We start from the raw sequence: 25,039 nt of genomic DNA, 5'->3' as shown, positions 1-25,039 counted from the left end.
AAGGAAAATATGGAACTTTCAAACTCATACCTAACTTGCTCTTTGCCTACTTTGCCCAAACACATGAAGAGCCCACAGCAGGCACAAAAAAAGTATTTCTGTTCAAAGTAGCAAAAGAAGCCTGTTCTAAGAAATTCTCCTAGTGGCCTAGTCACAAAAAAAAAGAAAAAGAAAAACAAACAAACTAAAACCAACCAACTAACCAAAACAAAATTTCCAAATTTAAATTGATCCAACCCAACCAAATATATATTCTAGTCTCCTGCAGAAAAAGAACAAATTTTTAGGTCACAAACTTATCATGTAGTGGGCTACATCATTGTAGTAAAAAGCACATTTTTATAAAATTACCATTATCTCCTAAGGTTTATATCTCCTCATTCTCCTTTTCTCCTCTAATTAGACTTGCCATTGTATTTGGTTTCTTCACATACACCTTGCACACTGCTGAGCTGGTACTTTGATCCCTCAAAACAATATTAAGCAAAAATTTCAGCAAGGTTCTTAAAACTTTGTTTTAAAATGAAAGAAATTGAAGGCAGAGTTTCAACAAGCTGTTGAAACCTGAGAATATGGATTTGCATTTCTTTTTTTGCACTTCTAATGAAGCAACTAGTAGTTTTTGTTGTTTTGTTTCTTTTTAATCTAGGCAGATGTTTTCCACTAGAATTTTTCACTAATAGAAAATCAAATATTTTACTGAGGAAACTTTTTAAATAAATTTATTAAATCAATAACTTTCTTGAACTTCTGTAATTTTTGGCAGTCATTTTTTATACAAATAAATGGCAGGTACTGACAGTTGGAGCTGTTTTCTTTTTTTATCTTCCTCTCCTAATAGGTCTTTTCTTGTTCTTTAGCATAGGAAATTACTGAATCTGAAAAGAAATAAACCCTGTCTGCTCTAAAATACTGGTTTTCATTAGAGACAGCAGTAATTCTACAATATACATACTAATAAGGAAGTTCAATACATAAAGAAATACTATAATGACTGAAAATGAAAGAGTAAGACTGTTTAAAAAGAAGACTCAGTCAGAAATGGAATGCTCCTTGCAAATGTGGTGTCAGCTCAGAGCCTTAAAAATTAATTAAGGAATGTTAAGAGAAAGGGTAAAAAAATCACTAAAATGGTAATAGTTCATTTTACATCTGGACTTTCAATAGAGACAAGTATAGCTGAAATCTTACTCTTCAATTTCATGTAGACACTGAAAATATATCTCAGGTGAGAATGGGTTAATGAAGTAAACCTGATGTTTGTTTTTTTTTTTGTTCCTGTTATTGCAATGAGACTTCAACTTAGCCTGGTCTATTCAGGACAATTATCCTGTCAACGAAATGTTAACCTGAAGCAGCACTGGGACACTTCATTAAAGTACATTTTTGGTCTAAAACAACTTATTGTAAAATATGGAGTGAACATTTTGTCTTCCACTGGCTGTACGTTAAAATCCTGACTAACGGCACTGGGGCACAAAACTTCAGTAGTAAAGTGCAGTGCCAGTGCATAACTACAAACCCAGCAGACTGCTCACTGCCAGGTCTTTCAGTGAGTCCATCCTGACAACCTGCAGATTTTCTCATGCTTGTACAGGTACCCTCACATCCTGCATGTTTCAGGAAAACCAGTTCCTGTGCTGTGCCAATGGCAGCCTTTCTCTGCAGATTTACAGGACACAGGTGGGAAAGCAGAGCTGGATCTCTTCCTCACTGTTTGGAGACAGTCAAAGAGAGCTCCTCATTCCCAGCTCAGGACTCAAATCCTGCAGTGCTGGCTCGAACAAATGCCTGTTACACATCCAAATCTCCTAACTTCTTCTGAGGGGCCACTTGTGAGAGTGACAGTGTTCAAAGTGTCAGCAGGAGAAGAACACTCACTCAACCTCAAACTAAAAACACAGAGGCCGCTTTAGAGATGGCAGCCACCCAAAAAGTATAACCCCAAACTCTTGGCTGTTTGCAGAGCACAGGGAGGATAGACCAGCCCACGAGTTCGTGAGCAAAGCTGCAAACGGTGCTGAAGTTACCTCCAAACACAACTTCTATAAAACAAACATGGGCATACTGTGCTGGCTGTGTAAATAGGAGATCTAACAATTATAGATGTTGCTAAAAAAACCCCAGTTATTGTTTTACACATAAATCTTAAAATAAAAAAAAAAAATCTTTATCCTAAAGAGATTACTTTGCCTCCCATGGAAAAGTCGGTATGGAGATCTACTGTCAACAAAAACACTTAGCAAAGAAAGATCCAGCATTCAGGCAGAAACTTCCTTTACCTCTTTCTGCTGCAGGCATTTTTTTACTGCTCTCTTGAAATCTGAAAGTCCCAATAATATGCTGTTGAAACCCTTAAGTTTCAACCTGGTGTTACAGAATTGCTGGGAACAAGATTTTTTATTTTTTTTTTGAGGGTTCCTTGTATGTGTTTTTTTCTTTCTTTCTTTCTTTCTTTTAACTAGTAAGTAAATCAATGAAAGAAAGCTTTAAAAATTCAGTATTGCAGTATTTTGACCACTTGTATGATTAATGTCCAGACTTGATTAAGGAAGCAGTTTATGTTGAGTGCACTGCATGAAAGCCCCATCACAGTTTATCCAGCCTTTTGATCTGCCTGAGTTCATTCCCCCTCCGTGCCACTGCAGCATGGACCTGTAAAAGCTCCTCTGTAATTCTCAACCTCTCTGCTGCTGCCTTACAATAAAGATACCAAAAGTACAAAATCAGATTTTACTTGAAAAAAGTGATGGCAAGTAAATATTAAATGTGATCACAAGCAAGGAGATTTATAAAATAAGTGGATGGCTGGTATTTATTTCAGATCAAGATCTTCACCAGTCAGGAGCTGGCAAATAAAAACAGTTTGTGACAGGCAATAACCTGTAGCGACGGTAGAGCAGCCCTTGTAATGAAGCTGCAATCACTCTTCTGATCTCCTGCCGCCCTGTTTCGTTCTTTTCCTTCTTGAGGAACTGGCACTTCCAATCTGTTCTAATTCCCCTGATTCTAGGCTTTGATTTATACTGCTCTGGCTATTGTACACCCTGTCAGAGGAAGGAGGGGTTAAGCCTTCGAGGTGGAAAGAGAGGCAGCAGTGACATGAGGGTGAGGAAGAACAGAGAATAATACCAGCCATTAGACAATGCTGATGGGTGACGTATGAGCCTGCCTTGCTCTCTAATTATACATAATATTTTTGCTTCAGTCTTGCCTGATGTGAACAAATACAATGTACCACCACCCCCCAACACTCTGGGGAAAAAAAATAAAAGAAAGAAAGCTCCATGTAAAATTATAGTCCAATAATAAGAGCATGGTGCTGAACTCAGGGTCAGGACATCTGGGTTCTGGCCCCTTGGCATCAGCATGAGACTAGACAGAACACATTTATTCTTCCTGCTGCCTTTGTTTACTCTGATGCATTGAAATAGATTTCTAGAAGCTCTGCTTTGCTAACAAAGTGCAACAAATGAAGAACAGACTCTTTAGAAGTGACGTCTCAAATAGAATTTATCTAACCCTGCCAGTTATCACACTTGTTTGTCTATTTACAGGTCCCTGGGGCCCTGTGAGTCTCCCATGCTCTTTTTGGGCATTTTTTTTCATGGCTCTGAGACATTTTTGAAACATAAGAACTTCCAAGTAGGCAGACATCCCTGATGCCCCTATTCAAGAGTATAGCAATCACAAGTTGACTTTTTTATATATGTGTGTATATATATGTATAAAAATTATAAGAATTTATGTAGTAAATAAATAATACTATAATAAAATAATATAGTAGTTATATTTAATTCTTTGAAAATCAATTTTCTCAATAATCAACAGCCTTTTATTAAGTGGAAGGATACTTCTCTGACCTCAGTAATCAATGTAAAATCAGGCACATGAGGTCTTATACCACTAGTAATTTTAATCATACTTAAGAATGATGTCTATTTCCACATGATTAACCAATACTTCTTAAAAATGCATTACATTTCTTAGTTCAGCAACTGTCTATATTCTGCTGCCTAAGAGTAAGAAAGTGACTGAGAAAAACATACTTTGCAAACACTTTCAAACGTGCTGGCCTGTATTTTCAACATGTGTGAACAGGTTTTATGTGTAAAAGAGGAGATGCTAACAAATGTGGGTGAAAAGTTAATGAAAGATTTTGCAGTCTTTGCTCAGACTAGATACTACTTCATTCCTTTAGTATTTTGTGCCAGATCCAGGGACTATCACTGACAGTATGGAGCAGTTGATGTGACAAACATTTCTGGGGTGTCTGTTCAGTGGTGAAATACTACACAAAGCAAAAAAAAGAGCAGTTGCCACAATCTTAAAGTGAACTGAAGAGACAGCAGGTAGTATAAAAAAAGGCAGTTCTAAAGCAGCAGAAATGTCATAAGACAGGAATCCCTTTACTTGCTGTGCAAGTTTTTGCAAAGCTTTCAAGAAAGAGGATGATGGAGCAGCCAATGCCAAAGTGAAGGAGACCATGACACAAAAATTAACTCCCCAGGGAAGCCAAGTCTATTTTAAGATCACACATTTTCCTTGGGACACACATGGCCAACCAGGTTTGCACTTTTGGAGTGGACTGAACTCTGTGCCACTTCCAGGATGGAGGAGATGCAGCAGAGTTTCTGTCTTGTGTGGAAGCAGTCCTGGTGTACTCAAGGAAAACGTGCCCAAAGGGAGTTTCTACTGCTACCCACAGTGTAGACCTGCAGTTTAATATCTCTTTAAAGGCACTTGCCTTTAAAAAGACAAGTGGATGGTGCAAAATGATGCTAAATCATAACAGATCAGTGTTATGTTCACAGGCATTGAACCAAAAGATCCTTCTGCAAGATGTGATCAAGAACTGTCTGAGGTATAGAGTCAGCCACCAGTGATTTGCAATAATTATCTGAAGCGGGGAAAGGAACAATAAATACAACCCCTGCTGAACAGCCCATGCCTTTGGTTTTGTCTTTTCTCCAAGATATTTCTGGTTTGCCATCTCTCCCTTCAGCTGTGCTGCTCTGGAGCCCTTCCTGGAGCAAAAGGGAGCAGCTGTGGTCCAGCCTGTCTAGAGCACCTTCAGCTTCTGCTTAGAGATATCAGGCCATTAATTTAGAGGTGGGAAGCTGGTTCACATGTGTTAAGTGAGCAGTCACACACCAAAAGTACCAAGTTCTCAATACTGAATGTGAAAAGCTTTAAAGAATCTCTTGGCCTTGACATAATAATTGAAACTACTAATCAGACTGTGAAGCTTAGCCAGCACACTTGCAGATGTACAATTTAAAATAAAGGGGGGGAATATCCAGTGGACAAATTAATGACAATTAACATATTGTTCAGCATAGGTCATTTTATTTTCAGTGATCTGAAAGCAAAAGAAAGCGTCAGCTGTCTGATGAGACCAGTGACTGATGAGACCCAGACTGAGGGAATGTCTGTGCTCAGAAAAGCCCATCTTCACACAGCCCTCTTTGAGGCTATTGGGAAGACACAAGTTTTCTCACAAGCCTAACAACTTTTTGTGTCCTGCCCTCTCTTCCTTAGGCTGAGGACAGAGATAACAGCCAGATAACCCCACAGAAGGGACAGACTGCAAACTGCCCAAAACAGAGACGTGCTCCTGCAGTGAATGTGCAAAACCAAGAAAATCAGTAGCTCTGTGTGTGAATGGGGCTGGATAGGTGATCATAACTCATTGACTCAAAGACTCAAACAGCAGACAAAGTCATTTTGTGACTGACAAGGCTGTGTCTTTGAAAAGAGTGATGAGACGTGCATGTTGGAAGGAAGAGGAGTGTGGAGAGTGGAGGAGTAAAAAGGAAGCTGAACAGAAGATTTCTCCGTTTTCAGTCTGCTGGATGTAGACCAAAGAGAGGAGGTTTCCTCTATCTTCTCCCAATCCAAAACAGAGCATTGCTTTCCATACAATAATAAATTTTGTAAAAATTTTGCTCTCTTCAGTTAGATGTTTAATTAAAGTAATAATAGATTATTAAAAATAAACGTGGGACAGCTTTGGCAAAATCTATCCTTTTAAAAAACATCAAGGAAAGAAGTATTTGATTTTCAGATTATTTCCCCAATTAATCCTTTCATTCCTCACTGTGTGGAAGATAGTACAATCATCTATGTATAAATAGTGATAAAAGCAACTGCGTGTACTCTGTTGTGGAGATTATGGAGGGGTTTTTTCAGAATTTTTTTTTCTTTTGCCCTTGAAAGACTGTAGCAAGCAGCAAGAGAAAAAAAAAATAGGTATTATATCAAATCCCAGGTATTCCTGAGCTGAGGGAGCTGGTTCTGCTCCTGCACCATTCAGCCTTCAGGACTGCACCCTAGGCCATATGACAATTTCCTACAGGAACACAAATAGCTGTGTCATTGTTTTGTTAATTGAGAATGCTTATCTAAGCAAAGATCATCTCTCATTTTCCTCACTGCGCAATTCAGTTCAGAGTTTAAGGAATGGTGGGAGATCAGACAACATGCAGTCCTCCTTGCTCTTCCCTGGTGAGACATGCCCACCACTTTAAAGCAGACAGTGATGTTCTCACTTTCTAGCTAATCGATTCCACCACCGAAAAGGACTGACATCTTAGCAGCACGGAGGGGTAGCTGGAAACACACCTTGGCTCCTACCAGAGCAAAGAAGTGCATCTGAGTACCCTGAGGTGCTGCCTTCCTTTAGCACTTCTCCTCCTGCTTTCATGCCTGCCTCATAAACACCCACCAAGCCCCAGCTTGTCAGGCCCTGGTGTCAGAGCAGAGGTGCTGCCAGCTGCCAGGGCCTGGATGAGGCTCCTTCCGAGGCTGCGCTCCGAGCGCACCCAGAGCGGCTCACAGCAGAGCAGCAAGAGGCCTGGCACTCTGCACACATTCTAATCCTCTCGCATCACGGCACGGAACACAGGCTGAGCAAGAGACAGCAGCCTTTAAAATCCCTGTGTCTGTACTCACTCGGCGATGCTGTGTGCCCTTTCAGTGTCCGGGGTGCTGTGAAACCAGGCTGGGCTGTGCACAGCCTGGATCCCCCCCAGACCCCACCTGTGGCTGGCCACTGCAGCAAAGAGCAGGTCAAAGTAGACTGGGGGAGAGAGTTGGCATGACGACCACAGGAGGCTTCTGGGTGGCCTGTACAATAACTAATCATTACACAGGAAAGGGTGATAATTACTCCTTAACACTGCAGTGCAGGAACTGGCTTCATGGCAGAGAACAGGAGGCTGAAGAGATGAGGGTGTTAGCACAACAAAAAAATGTTGCTGTGATCCCTAACCATGAGGTCTTCGTAGACCTTCAAAATAAGCAAGTGATTCCTCTTTATTTAGTTATCATCTCTTCTCTATGTCTTCAGCTGCAAAAAAAATTCTTTCTTTCTGGTTGTTGTGCTTTTAATTTTGTTCCTTTGTTTAAGAAGCAATAATGTGCAATGAATACAATGTTGATCTGGAGCTATTCTTGTGAAATAAATAAATTATTAAAGAAAAATTTTTAAAAAGTGAGAGCTCTCCTGGGCTTTTTTCCTTGTTTTTTCATTGCATTGCGTTAACACCACTGCCAGAGGCTTAGGAAATAGATTTAACCACAGTTTCCTGACACCTTGAAGGTAAGGACTCAAGACCTTTTTGTTTGCTGCATCTACTCAAACTGGAATAAAAGTTAAACTGAGAGCTTTTCACCCACTGAGAAGTGCAATCAGAAGTCTCTGAACCTCCCAGCTGACTCAACTTTAACTTAGTATCCAAGGAATATCAGAAAATGCAGAGGATGCATTTTTCCTTTGCTGTTGTGCTGTAGGCATTTGTTATGCTGTCACAAAATCAAGGTGCCTTCAGCTGGTCCTGTCCACCGACCTGCACAGAGGAAACTTGATGTTCCCACTCTTAAACAGTGGAGAAAAGAAAGGTGCAGGGAGGTCAAGGGGCTCATTCTCATTCAAGTCATAGCATCACAGAACATGCTGATGGCCAGAAGATCGCCCTTGGGAGAAAATGCCCAGCCTGCCTGTGCCCCAGGAAAGGGTGATTCAGACAGTCTTCAGTAGGACTGAGTCTTTAGAAACTGCACATTTTGTCCACAGCAGCCAATGACTCTCCCTGAAGAGCTGCCACTATATCCCCAAATTGGGTAAATACTGCTGCTGCTGGTTTATGGGGCTAAGTGCTTTCTCTCTGCAGCTTTTCATCTGCCTTTCCCTCAGGGCAACTTTTCAAAGTGTCTTGTAGTAGTTTTAGTAAGAACCCAGATAAGAAGCACAAAAAATTTCTGGTGAGCAGAAAAAGTAAAGCAGGCTGAGCGTTGTCCAAAGAAGAGGGCTCACACCTGATGACTGTGGCTGCAAAAGCAGCTCTCCCTAAGCCAGAGTTCCCACTTTTCTCTCTCAGAAGTGTGTGGCAGCAAAGGGAACGGGCACACAGTGGTGCTACCACCCCAGCATAAACTGGTATACCATCCCATGTATAGCTGCCTGTGCCAGCAACACCAGGGGTCAGTGGAAAGGCTCTTACTTTCCAAAGGCCCATGTTATTAGGTAATTTGCACATGGAATAAAAAGAAGCTGAATATTTGAAAGATAATATATCATTCATTTCTTTCTATGGATGCCCAAATTTAGGTATGTTTAAGGGCAAGTTTAGTGCTGGCTGTTCCAGAAATGCTGCCAAACACTTTAAAAATCTAAACAGGAAGAGCAGACAAAGCTTGTGAGAATGAAAATGTTATTTTATACTATTTCCATGTTAGAAGCTGAGGTACAGGAGGTTGCTGAGTTTGTCCAAGGCCTTGTCAGCAACCTGTGGTGAAACCAGGAACTCAGCCTTTGTCCCTACTTTCTGAAAGGACTAACAAGAAAATGACTCCTCATATTTTTAGCTGTGTGTCATTTCCACACCCCACTTTGATTTTTAAGAGGAATTGAAGAATATTAATTGTCAGATCTGTCATTCAGAAAGGATGGCAATGCCTGACTTACCTGGGCTTTTTTAAACCTGATATTTTGCATTCACTTGTGCTTCAAAGTAGGAGATAAACAGTCTCACTCTTTGCTAAAGAAAGGGAGAGAGATAGTTACAGGCTTTCTTCAGACAAAACATAACAAATGCTTTTGTTCATCTTCTTTCTTTTTTCTTTCCTTAATTTTTTTTTTCCAATTGTGTGCTTTTGGGATTTTTTTTTTCCTTTACTGAAGCACATAGCAAAATAATTAATAAAAGTAGGATATTTCTTGCACGAAACTGCTTCTGATGTCAAAACCTTTCAGTAAAAATCCCTACATTTACTCTCAGTGGATCAGATTGTGAAAATGAGTAGCAGACATCAAACAGACATTTTTAATGAGAATTTAACAGTGAGCCCTTCATGTGTTCTTTCCTTCTAGTGGCAGTAAGTGTGCTGGCTATCACAAATGTCAAAACCAGAATGATAACTTATTTTACCTTCCTTCTGCCCCACTTTCCCTCATATTTAAGAGCCTTCTATGTTTGGCTAAAGGAACAAACTTCACAACCAAGATTCCCTCTTTCAATTCTCAGTGCTAGGGCTCAAGGTCATACTGAGAAGGCATGACATTGCCAGGTTAAATATAGCACTTTCTTTGGTGATGGCCTCTCCTTTCATGTCACTCGTGCGCTGACAGCTTTCATCAGCTGAATATACACAGCTAGAAAAGTGAAATTAGTGTGGGTGAAAGAGGCCAGTAATGGATCAGGGGATCAGTTTGAGCATGGAAAAGCAACTGAAGAGAAAGGATCTCTTTTTTACTTCTCACCAAGATCTGGAGCATTTGCAGCTTCAGTCCCTTTTTGTTTGACGGATACCGAACTTTTTTGCTTATCCTCCTTTCCTGAACAGAAACTTTCCCAGTCAGCATCTCCTAAAGGCTCAATTTTCCAACACTCCAGTGCAAAGAAAACCCCTGTGTATGGATCTGTCTGTTCCTTTTTTTCATTTGCCAGTAACACAGCTGAACTTCTCTATCTGACAATCTGTGGGAAGCAAATCCCTACAACACTGTCATGGGACCAGGAAGAATTATTGTCCCTGCCTCAGGATGCCAAACCAAAGCCTCCCCAAGGTAACAAGTGTTGGTCTCTGACCTCAGCAGGCTTTGTGTCACGCCATAGGAATGTGTCAAAAATCATGCAGCAGGTGGGTTGCCTGGTCAGGAGCTTATCTGTGATCAACTTGGTCTCAGTCCAGTGTTCTAAGTGAAAAAATATCCTCCCTACTTCAACCCTGATGCTTGCACAAAGCACTTGCACCCTTATTCCAGGAAATGTCTGGGGTATTCAAAGGGTCATTATGGAGAGAAATCAAAGAAATATGAAAGTCTAATAAAATGGTAACCATTGGTGAGTCCACCCACCTGTATGTTGGTAAAACAACTGGTACAAACAGATTAAAAAACCCCATCAATTCCTAAGTGATTTCTAGAATAAGTGGAGAACATAGGAGCAGGTGCTCTTAAATAAATAGCTGAAGACATGATGCAGCCAAAACACTGAAAAATAATAAACTTATTACTGCATTAAGAGCGCAAGACAAACTGCTTATAATTAGTGAACTGCTTAAAAAGTACTGAAGGCAGAAATAAATGAAACTAAAAATAAATAAAAAAAACAAAGAATGAAAGAGAAAGTGAAATCCATGGATTTAAAACAACAGACAGTTTCTGATTTAGTGAGGTCATGCAGAAAGCAAACTGGAATGTAAGACAGAGAAAAAGTTATTGTGAAATGTTAAGGTCCAAGAAGTTGTTTGAGCCAAGGTGCCACATTTGTGGAAATGACACTTCATCTCTGGTGAAGCCCATGGCTAAGGGAGGGAGTTAAAATAAAACACAAACAAAATGTCAGTAGTAAATGAAGAGGACTGAGGATGCACAAACTGACAAGAGCTGGTGGGGGTGTGTGCAGAGAGGAGAACTGCAGGACATTCCTCAAAGGTCTTAAATTCAACCAGTTTAGGAGGGAACCAGTGGGATCTGTTGCACATCAAGGGACTATTTGGAATAATTAATGAGGAAAAGGACTTTGCAGAGGTACTGAATTTTTTTTTTGGTTAAATCTTCTCTGCAAATAATGCAGTGTCGATATCCATTTAATTTTTTTCAAGACAAGAAAGCACATGAGCTGTCAGAACGTGAAACTATGAAAGGGGAAACATTGGAACAAATTGATAAACTAAACAGAAGCATATCAAAAGGACCTCATGGCTATATATGCAAGGTTTTGGAAAGCATTTGAAATTGAAGTGGCTGCGCTGATAGCAAAAATATGCAAGTTGTCGCTGGAGTCAGATACGCTGCAGAAGGACAGGAGGGTAGCAACAAGCATGCCTATCTTTAGGACAGGCGCAGAATTAATCTTAGATATTATGGACTGAAAAGCCTCATTCTACTTACACCTTGATTGAAACTAACAAAAACTAGATTTACATACAGGAGAGGATAAAAAAATATCATAGCTTTTTCTAAAAAAAAATATGTTGTCTTATATATGTTCTTTGAAGCGTCAAGATAAAAGACCAAGAAAACCAACCTGACAAGTCTACATATATAGGTATTTATATATTGCATTAAATTCTTTGACAAATTTAAGTTGTGATAGAATAGATAAATTATTATTACAAGCTGGAAGCTGGTTAAGAAAGAGAAAACAGAAGCTACATATGAGTGATCCTTTTTCACAGCAAAATATTAACAGCCAGGTTGTCCAAGAACTTAGAACTTCTTTACTGAAATTATTGGTCTTAGAAAGAGAGAATAAGGATTGAAGTATTTCATAGTACGTTAATTAAGTTGGGAGAACCTAACATTTGGGTAGCTAATGGAAATTAACATTGGCTGAGGCAGAACAGTCACAGGTGGAGTGAAATATTTGGAAGCCTTTCTGGATTCTAAGCCAGCTGTGGCCGCTCATGATGGCATTACAGCGAACAACCCTGTTCTGCCCTATTACAGAAGTGGTCAGAAAAAAAAAAGAAGCCCAAACCAAACAGACAAATCAAAACTTTCATTAGCATGGGAGGAGTAAGAGGTGTTAAAATGAAAATTACTTTATTGTTCTTTTCTTCTCTTATGATGGATTAAATAAGTGGCACCTATACAATGAACTAGCTGTTCGAGTTGGTCTTTTCATTTAATATAACAGAGAGGTATCAATAACACTGAAAGACAACTAATTTAAATAGGTCAAAAGTTAGGAAGGTCTGGAATATGATTTTCCAAAGAAAATATTTCATTAACCTACTGAATTCCCTGCTACATGTTATCACTAAGGCACTGAACTCACTGGGAGGCAAAACCGGATTAGTTGCTTATCTGGCCAGTGAGTACATCTGCAGCTTGTCTAAAATCTCTAGAGGTTTCCATCAGGGGAGGGAGGTGAGTAGATCTTTTTGTCATTTGGAAAAGATCTCTGGGTAGAGAGCAAACCCAAGCTGATGGGTATAAAAACCTTTTACCTGAGGGCAGTGCAGATATCTAGGGCAGCATTCACTACACCTGCCTTTTTGGTAACCAACATTGATCAAAACACCCTACAGGATGAGACAAAACACCTTTCTGATCCAATGCTGTAATCATTATGTTCTAATGCTCTCTAAGTGGATGACTGATGCCTTTTTGAATAGGAAAATAATGAGCAATGAGAACAAATAACACAAATTCTCTTAATTATTCATGCTAACATTCATGAAACTTTTGAAATGTGTGAATATTTTCATGAATAAATCATTGGTCACTGGCTTGCTTTAAAGGATTTCAGAAATAATAGCAGAATAAGCTTGTTGCCATTACTCATGAACAACGTTATGAATAATTTTCAATATATGACTGCTCTGTTTTCTAATTGACTGAGCATGAGACAGATGAGTTTAAAATAGACATCAGTAATTCATTGCAAAGCTGAGAGAAAATTTCTCAGGAATCTATGAAAATGCTATGGTCTATATCAGAAACTTATTTTCCCCCTGTATATTTTTTGCTAATTTTACTTTCTCACAAGGTGAAATGGATTACAAAAGAGAAGGATCTAATCTTCATGTTTGAAGATCATCCTATCTGCACAGAAATAGAGATCTTTATACATTCAGGCTACCTGACAGTCCCAAGCCAGAGAAATCACTAAGCAAGAAAATTCTTTTAAATTACTAGGTTTGTTTTATCACCTTGGTTTCCAACACTAATTTTGACAATGATTCAGAAGAAAGACCTATGGAGATATTTTTGTCTCATTATATCTCTCTCAAAAAAAGCCAAAATACCCCAAACAAAACCAAACACCAAACCGTAAAACACAAGAAACCAAAAAACTAAGAAAACCCACGCATGCCCACAGTTTACTCAGAGCTTTTCTAAGAGCTTGAGGGAAACCCTGGGAAATGTGGATTTACAGAATTTCTCGCCTATTTTTGTTGTGGCTTCTCACAGAGATCTTTATTGCCATCACTGCTAGAGGTGCCCCGTGCTATTCCCAGTGCCCATTATCACATTGCATTTCCCTTTCACCAGAGCATGATGAAACAGAGCTGTTCCATAAACAGTTGTCAAAACACTGGCATATTCTAATTACAATACTTGCTATGTTTCTGTAAAGTCAAATTCTCAGTTCAATTGCACCAGAATAAACCAGACGCAATTAAAATCACTGGAGGCCCCCCTGATTTGAAAGAATGTAATTAAGATCAAAATCTAGCCCATGTAGTCTCAAGAAATACTGGAATGACGGGAACCAAAGAATCATCTTGTCAAGCAGAAAACATGCAGAAGACTCAGCAAAACAGCTGGCCTTAAATGTGGTTTCATTTAATCTGTATCATATCCTTAAAAACAAATACATGAAGCACGTGGACTACTGAAATCCCATTGCACGTCTTAGTGGCATTGACAAGCATTCTCTAGGAAGTGCTTGATGGAAATTAAATGAAACTCACTTCACCCTATCCTATCCTCCTGGAACTACAAATTTTGTTATATGAAATTATTTTTTGGGAGACCTGCTGATATATAGCCCTTTCTATAGGGAATAGATGGTGTTAGACATAGGTAATAATATAGACTATAAGGTAGGATAGGCAGTCCAAAACAACAGGCAGTCCACAGCCTAAAGAATTTTTACATAGCAGCAAGCTCACTGTGTATAGGAAAAGGAAGCAGCCCTTTAATGCAACTTCAGGAGTGGTCTCAACTCTTAATTCTGCTCACTTCAATCAGGAAAGTGAAGGAAGGTGGTGAGATAATTCAGCAAGGGATCCCTCCTTGATTAAATATGGAGAGCGAGGGAATGCAATCTGCTAGGCACAGGTGTTTGGCAGTCAGCTGGTGGGATGTGGACAAGCAAGTAGGGAACTGTATTTTTTGGGCAGCTCTGACACAGGAAAAGCTGTGGAGACCCTGGCAAAACTGAAAGCTACCTTTGCCAAAATATAGAAACTGGAAAAGAGGGGTAGGTGGTGTGTGTGGAGTCTCATTTAGCTACAGGAGCTCTCAGTGCTTGGCTTGTTCTGCAGCCTGGTTCTTAGAGATGGGAATCTCTAAGATGGGTTTAACAGGGCTTGGAAAGTTATCACACAATTTAATGCTACCATACATTAAATAACAGCATAAATTTTAAGCTTTTTAAGATTTAAGGCTACAAGCATTTGTGGAAAAGTTATCCCTATCATTCATATGAGCTGCATCTAAACCCCTTCAGCTTCCCCTAGCCTGATTACTGTTGCCTATCCCATCCACCCACCTAAACAGCCAGGTCATGGCAGCAGTTTCACAAGTGAGTAATCCTCTTCTGTGCCTCCAAATCTCTCAGAATTAGCTGAGAGTTGCTTCAAGCTGCAAAGCTCAAAGCCGGAGAGATCCAAAATTTCCGGAAAAGATGGTCAGACTTAGTCTGAGCTTCCCAGCTTCACTTCCTTCCCACTTTTTATTCCACAGTTTAACCCACCCAAGCCATAATATCTGAGTGACCAAACCAGGATCAGCTGAATCAGCTGAACACTATCTGTCATTTTTTCAGTTTAGGATTTAGAAGGGGGAAGATCTGATTGGCAACAGACGCTGGAAGAATGGAAGAATGCCCTTTTCGCATACTACTTGCTTGTCTCCCTGTGCTGTTGTTGGCTATGATGCCTCACATTCCTGGGACATTGTGTGTGTCCCGGGGATGCTCTTCCTCGCCTACCTCTGGCACTAGAGGGCGCGGAGATCTGGGCTCTGGGATTGAAATAAAACTCTCCACGGCTTCCGACTTTGCCTTAAACTGAACTCAACTTTCAAAGAGGTCTTGATTTCACAGAAGAGGAATTGGCTTCATTACTACTGGTTTGTCTGAGTTCCCCATGCTGCATTGCTATGGAAACGGGACCAGAAAATAAGTCCTTTGCATGTAGGTCATGATATTAGTGGAGAAGAGAAAGCTGGGTGAATGGGTGAGTGGGTTACAGGAGTGAAGTGCAACAGAGCAACCTCCTGGGATTATATTAACAGCAGTGAGGGTTTTCATAGTAGGTGTCCTCAAAAGACTTTTGAATGAGACACCAAATGGGCTGAAAGAGCCAAGCATTTTGAGTAGCTGAGAACCATGACACACACACAGGTATTCAGCCCAGAGGTGACAACCAAAGTGGCAGTGGGCACTGGGCTGAACACCTAGGAAGAAAAAAAGTTTTATTTATAGATTCTGTTTTTAACTGATGGCCTCAGTTTTCTCCTTTCAGTGTCTGTGCCTCCATCCTGGGTGATGACAGAGCACAGTGCCTTCCATCTCCTTAGGACATTCTTGATCACACATGGTCCAGGTCTCCCTGAGCTCTGCCCAGATGCAGAGTTACAACCATTTGCATTGAGGATACCACTCAAAATCCTGGATGGGATTTTGGCATGGATGGGAGAAAGAAATGACCTCTCCTTTTCATAATTTTGCCTTCCATCCAAAACAAGTTGGGGACATCCTAGACACCCTCCCTTCCCCATATACTGTGCCCTGTTCCCAAGGGACTACAATGCAGAAATCAGAGTGCTGAGGGAGGGAATGGAGGGGGCAACTCAGTGGGGCACAACAAACCAGTGAGATTACTGCACTTCTCACTCTCCTGGTGCAAAAGCAAACAGTCCAGGTTCCTGCAGAGGGGAAGTTCAACCAAACTTACACTCCAAGAGATTCTAAAGGAAAGAGGAAGTGTATTCTGTGTAGCTTAGAGAGGTTTACAGATGAATCACCGAGAGCGGCTGGTGTTATAAACCACACAATCAAAGCTGCTGTGTATTCAGACAGGGGTTGTGATTGCAAGTGATGCAATACCATAAAGGCAGACAGCATTCATACTTCTGCTCTCCTGTATTAACCTTCCTTTTTTACTTCCTTCCTTCCTTACTTCCACACCTTTTTTATACTTTGTGGATTTTCTTTGCCCTCCAGATAGCTGCATGAACAGGCTGTCAAGCAGAGGTTAGACCTTCTTTTTTTGTCCTTGCCTTTTTCTTTCTGCAAAGAGAATATCTTCCTTAAGGGACAAGAACAAGCCAGTGTGTGCCAACACACTGGTTGATACATAAACGTGGGAATAGATGTCATTCTGGCTAGATTTGCAACAAGAATTTCCAGCTGGAAATAAAGTCATCTCCTTGACCTGGGAGGAACTTTAGCAAATCAAAATCGTAATAATAAACAATCTTACAGGGGTGGGAAGAAGCGTCCCTTGTTCTTCACCCAGTGAAGGGGTTAGGGCTCACCCATGGGCCGGTGGGGATGAGTTACCAGCCCTCAGAGCTGGCAGCAGACACAGCCATTCTCCAGGAGCACCTGGCATCAGGGCCCTCCGGCTCGGTGCCATGCAGGGGACGAGCAGAGGAGTTTCCAGCCTGCCTTCCCCCATCACCCTGGTGTTGGGGCAGCCGCCAAGCCTGCCACGGGGCAGGCTGGTGGGAAGGCGCAAAGCCAGGAGAAGTGCCCTAGCTGGAGGGATGGTCAGAATCGGCTTTTGCCTGAGAAGAATCAGAAAGCACTTTGTCCCTTCAGAGCCCCGGATACAGCCTTGCTGTGGGGCTGCATCAGGACCTCGATACGCCAGCGCTGTTTCTGGGAGGTAATTTTTCTCCCACAGCTTGATCTGAGCTCCCTCTCAAAGTGTCAGCTCGCTCCTTGTGGCCCTAAGCACCCCATGGTGGCGGCATGGGCGAAAGGAAAGGGAACCCGGAGGCACGGCCGGGACCGATTCAGCCCTACCGGGGCAGAGGGACGAGCCGGACCCGGCCCCGGAGCATCCTTTTCCGCAGCACCCTGCTTCCTGCTCCGGGGAGAAGAGCCCAGGGCAAGGATGCGGGGAAGCGGGCCGGAAATGAGCCGGGAAAGCCCAGACCCTTCCCACCTCCGGCGGCGCCCCGAGCCCGCGCTCCCCTCCCCGAGCAGGACGTGAGAGACGAGGCAGAGGCAGCGGGAGCAGGAGCTGCTCCCGGGCACAGCAGGCATTCTGGGGCCGAGGGACCGCGCCGGCACGGCGGCGCTCCCTCCCCGGTACCCCGCATCCCTCCTGGTCCCGCAGGGCCGGGATCCCTTCCCGCCCGCCCGACAGCGAGCGCGCACCGCGGGCAGGCTCCGCTCCCCGCTGCCGGTGACATTTTGCAGGAGTCGTCGACAAACATGTCACAGCGAGATTTGGGAACGGTAGCCCGGGGGATGAACCTGTGTCGGAATGTAGCTTTTGTAATAAAACCCTCTGTGTACAGCGCTTGAAAAATGTGAAGGTTTCTCTAAATCAGGCTACTGTGTCTCTCCCGCTCTACCATGATAGGCTCGGTTCTGGGATTAATATCGCAACTGAAAGGCGACAGAGAAGGGCTCTGTGTTGGGGACAATCGCTTTGCCTAATCTCCTCTCGCTGCCTCTCACCGGTGGCCCGCTCAGCTGTGACCCATTCAGCAAAAGTTTCCCTATGGTCTGTTCTGCTTCTTCTGCCAGGAAGCAAAAGCTCGTTTCTTAGACATTATTTCCTTGGCGGGAGCTTTCCTATGACAGCAGCGGATGAAATCCTAGGTGCAGCGAAGAAGGGGCGGAGGGTAGAGGACGTGAAAGAAAAGCCAAGAGAAAAAAAAAAAAAGGACAAAAAAAAGAAGATGGAAAGAAAAAAGGGGGAAAAAAAAGAGGAGAGAAAGAGAGAGAGGAAACGTCAGTAAAAGGCAAAGCTTTCCTACCTGTGATCCAATTAGCAGAAGTTGCATCTCATCCCGCTGCAAGCGGCTCGCTGGAGCGGCGGCTGTGGCGGCAGAGGCATGCGGGCTGCGCGCCGTCAGCGCCCGCAGCCAGCGGCTTTATCTTCCTCTTCCATATCTTCCACGAGGAGGGAGGGGGGTTGGGCTGGGGGAAATACAGATCACTTGGTACCGTGATAGTGGGGGGAAAGAATAACAGGTTGGAAGCTCTAAACAAGAGGTGGCATTGTCCGGGCTGATGGAGTTTTTGTCTCTCGCTCCCTCTCGCCCTCCCACACCCACAGGCACACACATATACACACACACCCTCGGGAGTCGCTGCTTCAGTTCAGCCAAGCTGAGCTTAAAAAAAAAAAATTAAAAAGAAAACAGAGCAATAGTGCTATCGAACCTGACTTAAAGGTTTAGACAAAACTGGAGTAATTAAAAACAGGTGAAGCCGGGACTCGTGAGTGAGCCGGTAATAATTTGCACTTCCCCCAGAGCTGGTGGGGAAATGAGGGTAAGCTGCCGCTCTCGCTGGGCTGGTGGCGAGCGAGGGAAGCAGGGTGCCTAGGTGAGCATCTCGGGTGAATGTCCTTGTCGGGTGCTGCGGCTGTGGGTCCGCTCGCTGACCGCCCGGAGGGGTGTGCAGGGGTGTGTGATGTGTGTGAGCGCCAAGTGGGCTCGATTAGCTGCAATGGGAAGGCAATTTCTGCAGAGAACATTTACAATTTTCTTTCAATATGACAGGATTAGTTGCCGTTGAAGGCTCTCCTCCAATAAGATCGCACTGCTCTCTGATTTGGTGGCTTTGCTGAATAGAAATTACTGGTTCTTGTTATCTCTCAACACACTCTCCCGTCTTCCTCATCAGGCACTCCCCTCTTTCTCATCACAAGTCTTTATCTACAATTTGCACATCAGAACTACTTTTTTTTTTTTTGGTTGGGTTTTTCTGTTGGTTTTTTTTTTTTTCAATTACCTTCTCCCCATCTTTCCGTGCAATCCTGTCCTCTTTATTTCTGGTGGTTTTTTCTTTCTTTTTTTTTTTTTTTTTTTTTTTTCCCAAATCCTTGATAGCTGTAAGTGTAAAAGCAATGTATGGGAGGAGAAAGAGTGAACGAGATCTTGCTTTTAGAGTGGTTTTTTTCTTTCTTTTTTTTTTTTTTTTTTTTTCCAAACCCTTTATAGCTGTAAGTGTAAAAGCAATGTATGGGAGGAGAAAGAGTGAACGAGATCTTGCTTTTAGATTATTGCAGTCATCAGAGGCTCCACACATTGTTGAAAAATGTTGTTACACTAAATCCAGTTCAGTTTCTTAAACTTGATTATTGTTCTGAAATTTTCATGGGGAAAGGCTTCCTTTGCACAATGACAGATAAATTAGGGAAAACAGATACTTTCTGAGAACAAGAGTTAACTCTTGTAGGGTTAAAGAATTTTGTAGCCTGTAAAGAATTCCTCTTTAACTAACTAGGCTAAGAAGTGTTCACTTTGTTTAAGGAAACTTACCAGTTCTATGGATGTAATCTAGATATAAAAATCTTTAGGTTTTTGTTTTTATTTGCCTCTCTCCTGGACCAGAACTGATTTGTGGTCTGAAGTTTGCTTTTTCCCTTGGGATAGGTCTGTCAGAGGGGGAAGCAGGAGAGTGGAATACATCTCATCTATTGTCCAAAGAATAGCAGGGGGAAAGTGCTAAGTGCAGAAAAGAGAAGTGGACTTTATGAAGGCAATCCAGGCTTTTGGCTGCTGCCTGCCCTGCCCCATCTCTTGTCTTGAAAGGCTGAAGGAGCCACAGCCCAACCACTCGCCTCCACTTCATTTCAGCCTCTACTCCAAATATGTCTTGGCCTGAGATTGCTGCAGGAAGAGAGCTGGCTACACAACTGACGTATATGTAGCTGTTGCTTCTGGAAGACTCTTAGGGGTGGATTTACCCCAAAGAGGGTGATGTGCCTTCAGGGTAGGGCTATTGCCTGGAAGTGTTCAAAGCCAGGCTGGATGGGGCTTTGGGAAACCTGATCTAGGGGAAGATGTCCCTGCCTCTGGCAGTGGGGTTGGAGCTAAATGATATTTTATGTTCCTTACCACCAGCTAATTTGGAGGTGGGAAGCTTTGAATTTTGGAGGTACTTGTCCTTTAGTGTTACACAAGGCTGTGTTTCTCTACCTGAAAGCACTTTCGCATGATTTAAGGGCTGCATTACTTGTAGCTCTTCAGGAAAATCAAGTCACCTGGGACCTGACTTCTGCCCTTTTTCTCAGCTTTCACAGAAAATTTTGCCTGGACTTCACAGCAGAGTTGGAAGACACCTATCCAGGCAACTCAGACAATATTTGATATTGGGAGGCTGGAAGCATGCCATAAGCATGCCACAGCCCCATGGGATTGATTGCTCGCTTCACTTCAAGTGTCAGAGCAGGGGACAGCCACCTTCACAGCCTGGGTGTCCCTTCCTTTGCCAGACAGAGCCTCAGCCCCGGCCGCCCCTGCACCTCCCACGGCTTGTCTCTCAGACCTTGGCACTTAACACACTTTAACATTCATTAATCAGGATGATCAGCAGCCTCAAAAGTCACAACGCCTGCTTCTTCTTCCCCTTATTATTATCATTACTCCCAGCGAGTGTTTGATTGTGCACGTTGATTTTCTGGAGATTTAATTAGAGTTCAGCGGCTGCGAGCGCGAGTCAGCCCTTCCCACAGCGGCGAGCAGGGAGCGGCTGGCATCCCTGCCCTGGGATGACCCCGGCAGCCTTGGGGTCTCCCCAGCCTGCCTCCCTGCACTGCAGAAAAGGACAGCGGTCCGGGGATCGCTTCCAGCTGGAGTGAAGGCAGGAGGCAGCTCGGAGCCGGCTCTCCCAGCTGCAGGGGGCTCCCCAGTGCCACGCTGCTCAGCGCCGTGCGGTCGCCACGGACCGCTGGAGGGACATCCTCCGCCCTGCCAGCTCGCCCGAGCGGGGAGCACCTCGCTTCCTCGCAAGCACACCCCCGCGCCGTGATCTCCCAAGGAAATAAAAGCCCGGTCCTGAGAACCCCTGGCGTGCGACCCTCTCCTCCGCCGTGCCCTGTGTGCCTCCCGCCCGGGGAGAGCGGAGATTCCCCCCAGCCACCGCCACGCGTGTGAGCAGCGCTGCCTTCCTGAGCCCGGCTCTTAATCAAGCTCGGCAGATACATCTTGATGGCACCCGGTGACTCCGTGGTAATTGGCACCTTTTAAGTTTGACAGAACATCCGTCATTACCGGCTCTCCTCTTTATAGATCTACGTGCTAGACACGCCTCCTGAGGGGGAAAAAAATGCCGCTTCTGAGTTTAAAACGTTTAAAACACATCCCTCTCCCCCGATCCCCCCTCACTCCCCAGCCGCTCCCCGGCCCCTCGCCCGCGGCTCATGCGAGAGGGAGGGCGAGGGAGCCGAGTCATTTACAGTGTGCTAAACCGCAGTGGAGTTAAATCCTTCCTAGAACCACAGAACAAAGCACTCAGCCCTTCGCTGGGAGGAAACAAAAAGAAGGCTCGTGAGGAAGCGAGTGTTTGCTCATGCTGAACTTCCCCTCCCGCAGAGGGACCGGGAGTCGCTCCCGGCGAGCGCAGGCGAAGACAGCAACTTCCAGCGAGGCTGTTCCAAAGGAAACCGCATCCATATCCAGAGATGCCCAGTGATCTCTAGTGAGACTTTGCTGGGAGCTCTCCTTGGTTTTGGCTACACGTGTCCCAAATGGCTCGTCCCGGCGTGGAGCTGCCTCGTTGGGGTTTGCCCCGGCAGGATGAGTCCCCTGTCCCCATGGATACATAGCATGGGCGGAGAGGGAGGAGTGGTGTCCCCGGCAGCCACTTCCAAGGGGAGCTTTTCTGTTGTATTCGTAGGGTGAGCTCCCTCTCAGATTCAGCTCTCATCTGCGCCTGGGGGGCCACAGAGATATCTGCAGAAACTCAAGGTTCCCTCAAGAGAGAGGGAGGCTGCCAAGGGGCTGGGTGGGTTGTCCCCATGCTCCCACAGCACCTATTTCCCCCTTCTTGGGGGGGAATGCCTGCTTCATCCCATTGCCACAAGGTTGGTGTTAGAGAGGGTACGAGAAAAGGGCAGATTATGACTTCCCTCCCACTCCCAGAGGCTTTCATGTCCGCCTAGAGCCAGGGCTGTTTCCTGCTTGCCAAATTTCCTAGGAGGAGGGAAACAGGGAGGTGCACGCTTAGATGTGCAAATGCCCAGTGGATGTTGATCTGATCATTCAGCTCCCTCCCAATATGTTCTCCATGGCTTAGGTGACTGGCTTCCCAGCCAGCACACAGCTTTCCTGGGGACTGAGAGAGCAAGACCCGGGAGCAGCCAGCTTTGCTAACCAAAATGCTTGATTTTCCTTAGGAGGTATGGTCCTCTCCCAGGTGTCTGCTGGAGCTGGACATGTCACCTCCCAGGGGAAAGAAGTGGGTCTGAGAGCCATGTTTATTGAGAGCACCTTTTTCCTGTGAGGTTTTACCAGCAGTTCTAGGCAAACAGGACTGGGAAGAGCAGGACAAAGCCCTGATTTCTCTGTGCAAGAAAACACCAGGCAAACAGATTCTTAGTGCAAATAGTGAAAGGCCCTTGACTGCTACATTTATTTACTCCCAGCCTTGCAGTGGATAGTTGAGTTTAATGCAAGGGGAAGGCAGGTGCCTGAAAGATGATGGGAAAATGCTGGTGAGAGTGGGACAATGGAACTGCAAATCATCCTGACAGTGTAGAACACAGAGAGAAAGAGGAAAGAAAGGAACAAATCCAAACTGAGACAAAAGCAAGCCAGCCTATGTGAAAATAAGTTCCTAATAGATGCAAATATGAGGAAATTAAATGAGTTAAATAAACTGATGGCCAAACCTTTAACAGAAAATGATGTGTAATCCCTCAGCTATGTTCGGGGCAGTGCATTTCTAGGAGTGTTGCAAACCACAGTTAGATCTGCCAGGGTAGGAAGTGAAGCACTGACACATGGTAGCCTGGATCTCACTACTGCCAGGGAACTAAAAACAACTTGGTTTCTTCTCAGTTCAAACTTTAAAGTCTTCCAGAACAGCTGGTAAGGAGGGGTGTTGCTTTTACCTACCAGCTACATTAAACTGCCTTGTTAATACAAAATCATCAAGCTTTTCTTTTCAATTTCCTCTGAACAATGATTTTTTTAAAATTTTTTTTTTTATGTGTCCCCCTATGAGCCCAAAATACTGGGAATTATTCAAATCAGATGAAAATGAATGCAGTGGAAATTCCCAGCAGGCTTAGGTGGGGCTCAGGATCTAATTCTAAGAGCCAAACTGATCCTCTCTCTTGTGGAGCAGCTAGATGGCGAACTGGAAAATCAAATCTACTGTTTTATTAAAGATAAGCACTGAATCTGGAGAGCATTCTGCTAGGCACAGCAAAACTGATGGAGCACTTTTTAATATAAGCATGCACGTAGTTATCATCCTAGCAATAAACCCCTATCAACTGCAGATCTTCACTGCAGTTTTTGTTGGTTTGTTTTGGTTTTCTGTTTGGGTTTTTTTGTTTGTTCTGTGTAGAAATAATTATTCCTTGCAAATGCTGCAGTGAGCCAGGTGGGCAGATCTGAAACGAGTTGCAGAACAAGCTGCAAAATATATCTACTGAGAATCAGTGTCAAATTTGTCCAGATTTTGGAGGACAGTGACTGATTATCATGATATTGCATACATTCAAGATTCTCAGACATACTTCAGATAACAGACAGAAATGTTTGTTTCAGGAAAAAGAAAACAAGAAAGAAGTATTTTGCCTCAATTTATGTGATATAAGAGTTAAAAAAAACATTAACAAGGGGACAAGCACGGATATGATTTTAACATGGTAAGTTTTATAGCTGTGACACAAAGCTTTTAAAAGGCAAGGAGTTAAAGTTCTCTCTAAATTGTGTACAGGTGTGTGGAGTGGGTTCTCTGCCTTATAAAAGCTTTACTTCACATTGACCATAGAAAACCAGACTGTCCTTGACCTGAACCTCGGGGGTTCACATCCTGAAGTGTCTCTAATGGGAGAAAATGGGAAAACCCTGAAATGGACGGAGCCGCTGGAGGAGTTGGGAGACTCCGCCTGCAGCACCCTGGAGAGCGGCCTGCCCGCACCGGCGTGTCCCTGATTCCGTGTCCGTGTGTCCCTGTGCCCGTGAGTCTGTGCACACAGACACACAGACACACGCACATCCATCCCCCTTTGCACAAACGCCCCTTGCTCGCATTTGTGCTTGCAGCTGTTCATGCAATAATCAGCTGCACGTCCCTTGAGGTCACATCTCTAGCTGTGAATCCCACATTACCTGGAAGATGACTCCCTGCAGGAAGGTGGAGAAAGATGTTTCTGAGTCTTTTACGTACCCATGAGCTGTAGCCAGTGGCTAGAAATTAGTTCATCGTGCCTTTGAGAGTGTCCAAGAATCCCAGAATGGGGAGGGGTGGAAGGAAGAACCAGAGGACACCTAGTCCAACCTCTCAGTGTCCCCTTAGTCAGGACTGCATTCAGATGGTTCCTGAATGTTTCAGGAGTTCAAACACACAGAAGTTCAAGAACACAGTAGTTCCAAGCGTGGACTTAAGTAAATAGTTGTGTTATTGCAAAAGAGGAATTTTTCTGCAGAGAGCCTCAGTTACTGGAAACCTGCCCACTTCACTCATGTTGTACACAAGGATGATGTGTGGACACAGGAAAGCAGGTGTCAGGCAGGCCATGCACTTCTTTTAATTTTAATTAGCTGGGAAAAAGACCAAGAGGTATTTCAAACACATTTTTTTCTCAGAGCAGCCAGACTGTTGGCAGCTTTATGTGTGCTCCAGTGACTCCAAAGAGGCACCAAGGGCTG

The 25,039-nt window shown here is 43.7% G+C and overlaps 1 protein-coding gene across 1 annotated transcript in view; it reads right to left on the bottom strand.

Moving 5' to 3' along the window:
- CHRM2 (cholinergic receptor muscarinic 2) overlaps nt 1-18,347 on the bottom strand; it is an 82,252-nt gene extending 63,905 nt beyond the window's left edge. The window contains exon 1 of the mRNA XM_039708259.1: nt 18,182-18,347. The gene's annotated coding sequence lies outside the window, so the exon portion shown is untranslated. The remainder of the gene's footprint in view (nt 1-18,181) is intronic.
- Nucleotides 18,348-25,039: the final 6,692 nt, after the last annotated feature.

The sequence above is a fragment of the Passer montanus genome, unplaced genomic scaffold (assembly GCF_014805655.1).
Source record: "Passer montanus isolate IOZ18808 unplaced genomic scaffold, ASM1480565v1 scaffold20, whole genome shotgun sequence".
In the NCBI taxonomy this organism is placed as follows: domain Eukaryota; kingdom Metazoa; phylum Chordata; class Aves; order Passeriformes; family Passeridae; genus Passer; species Passer montanus.
Note: the sequence above shows the minus strand (reverse complement) of the source record. Positions and strands in the feature narration are given on the sequence as shown.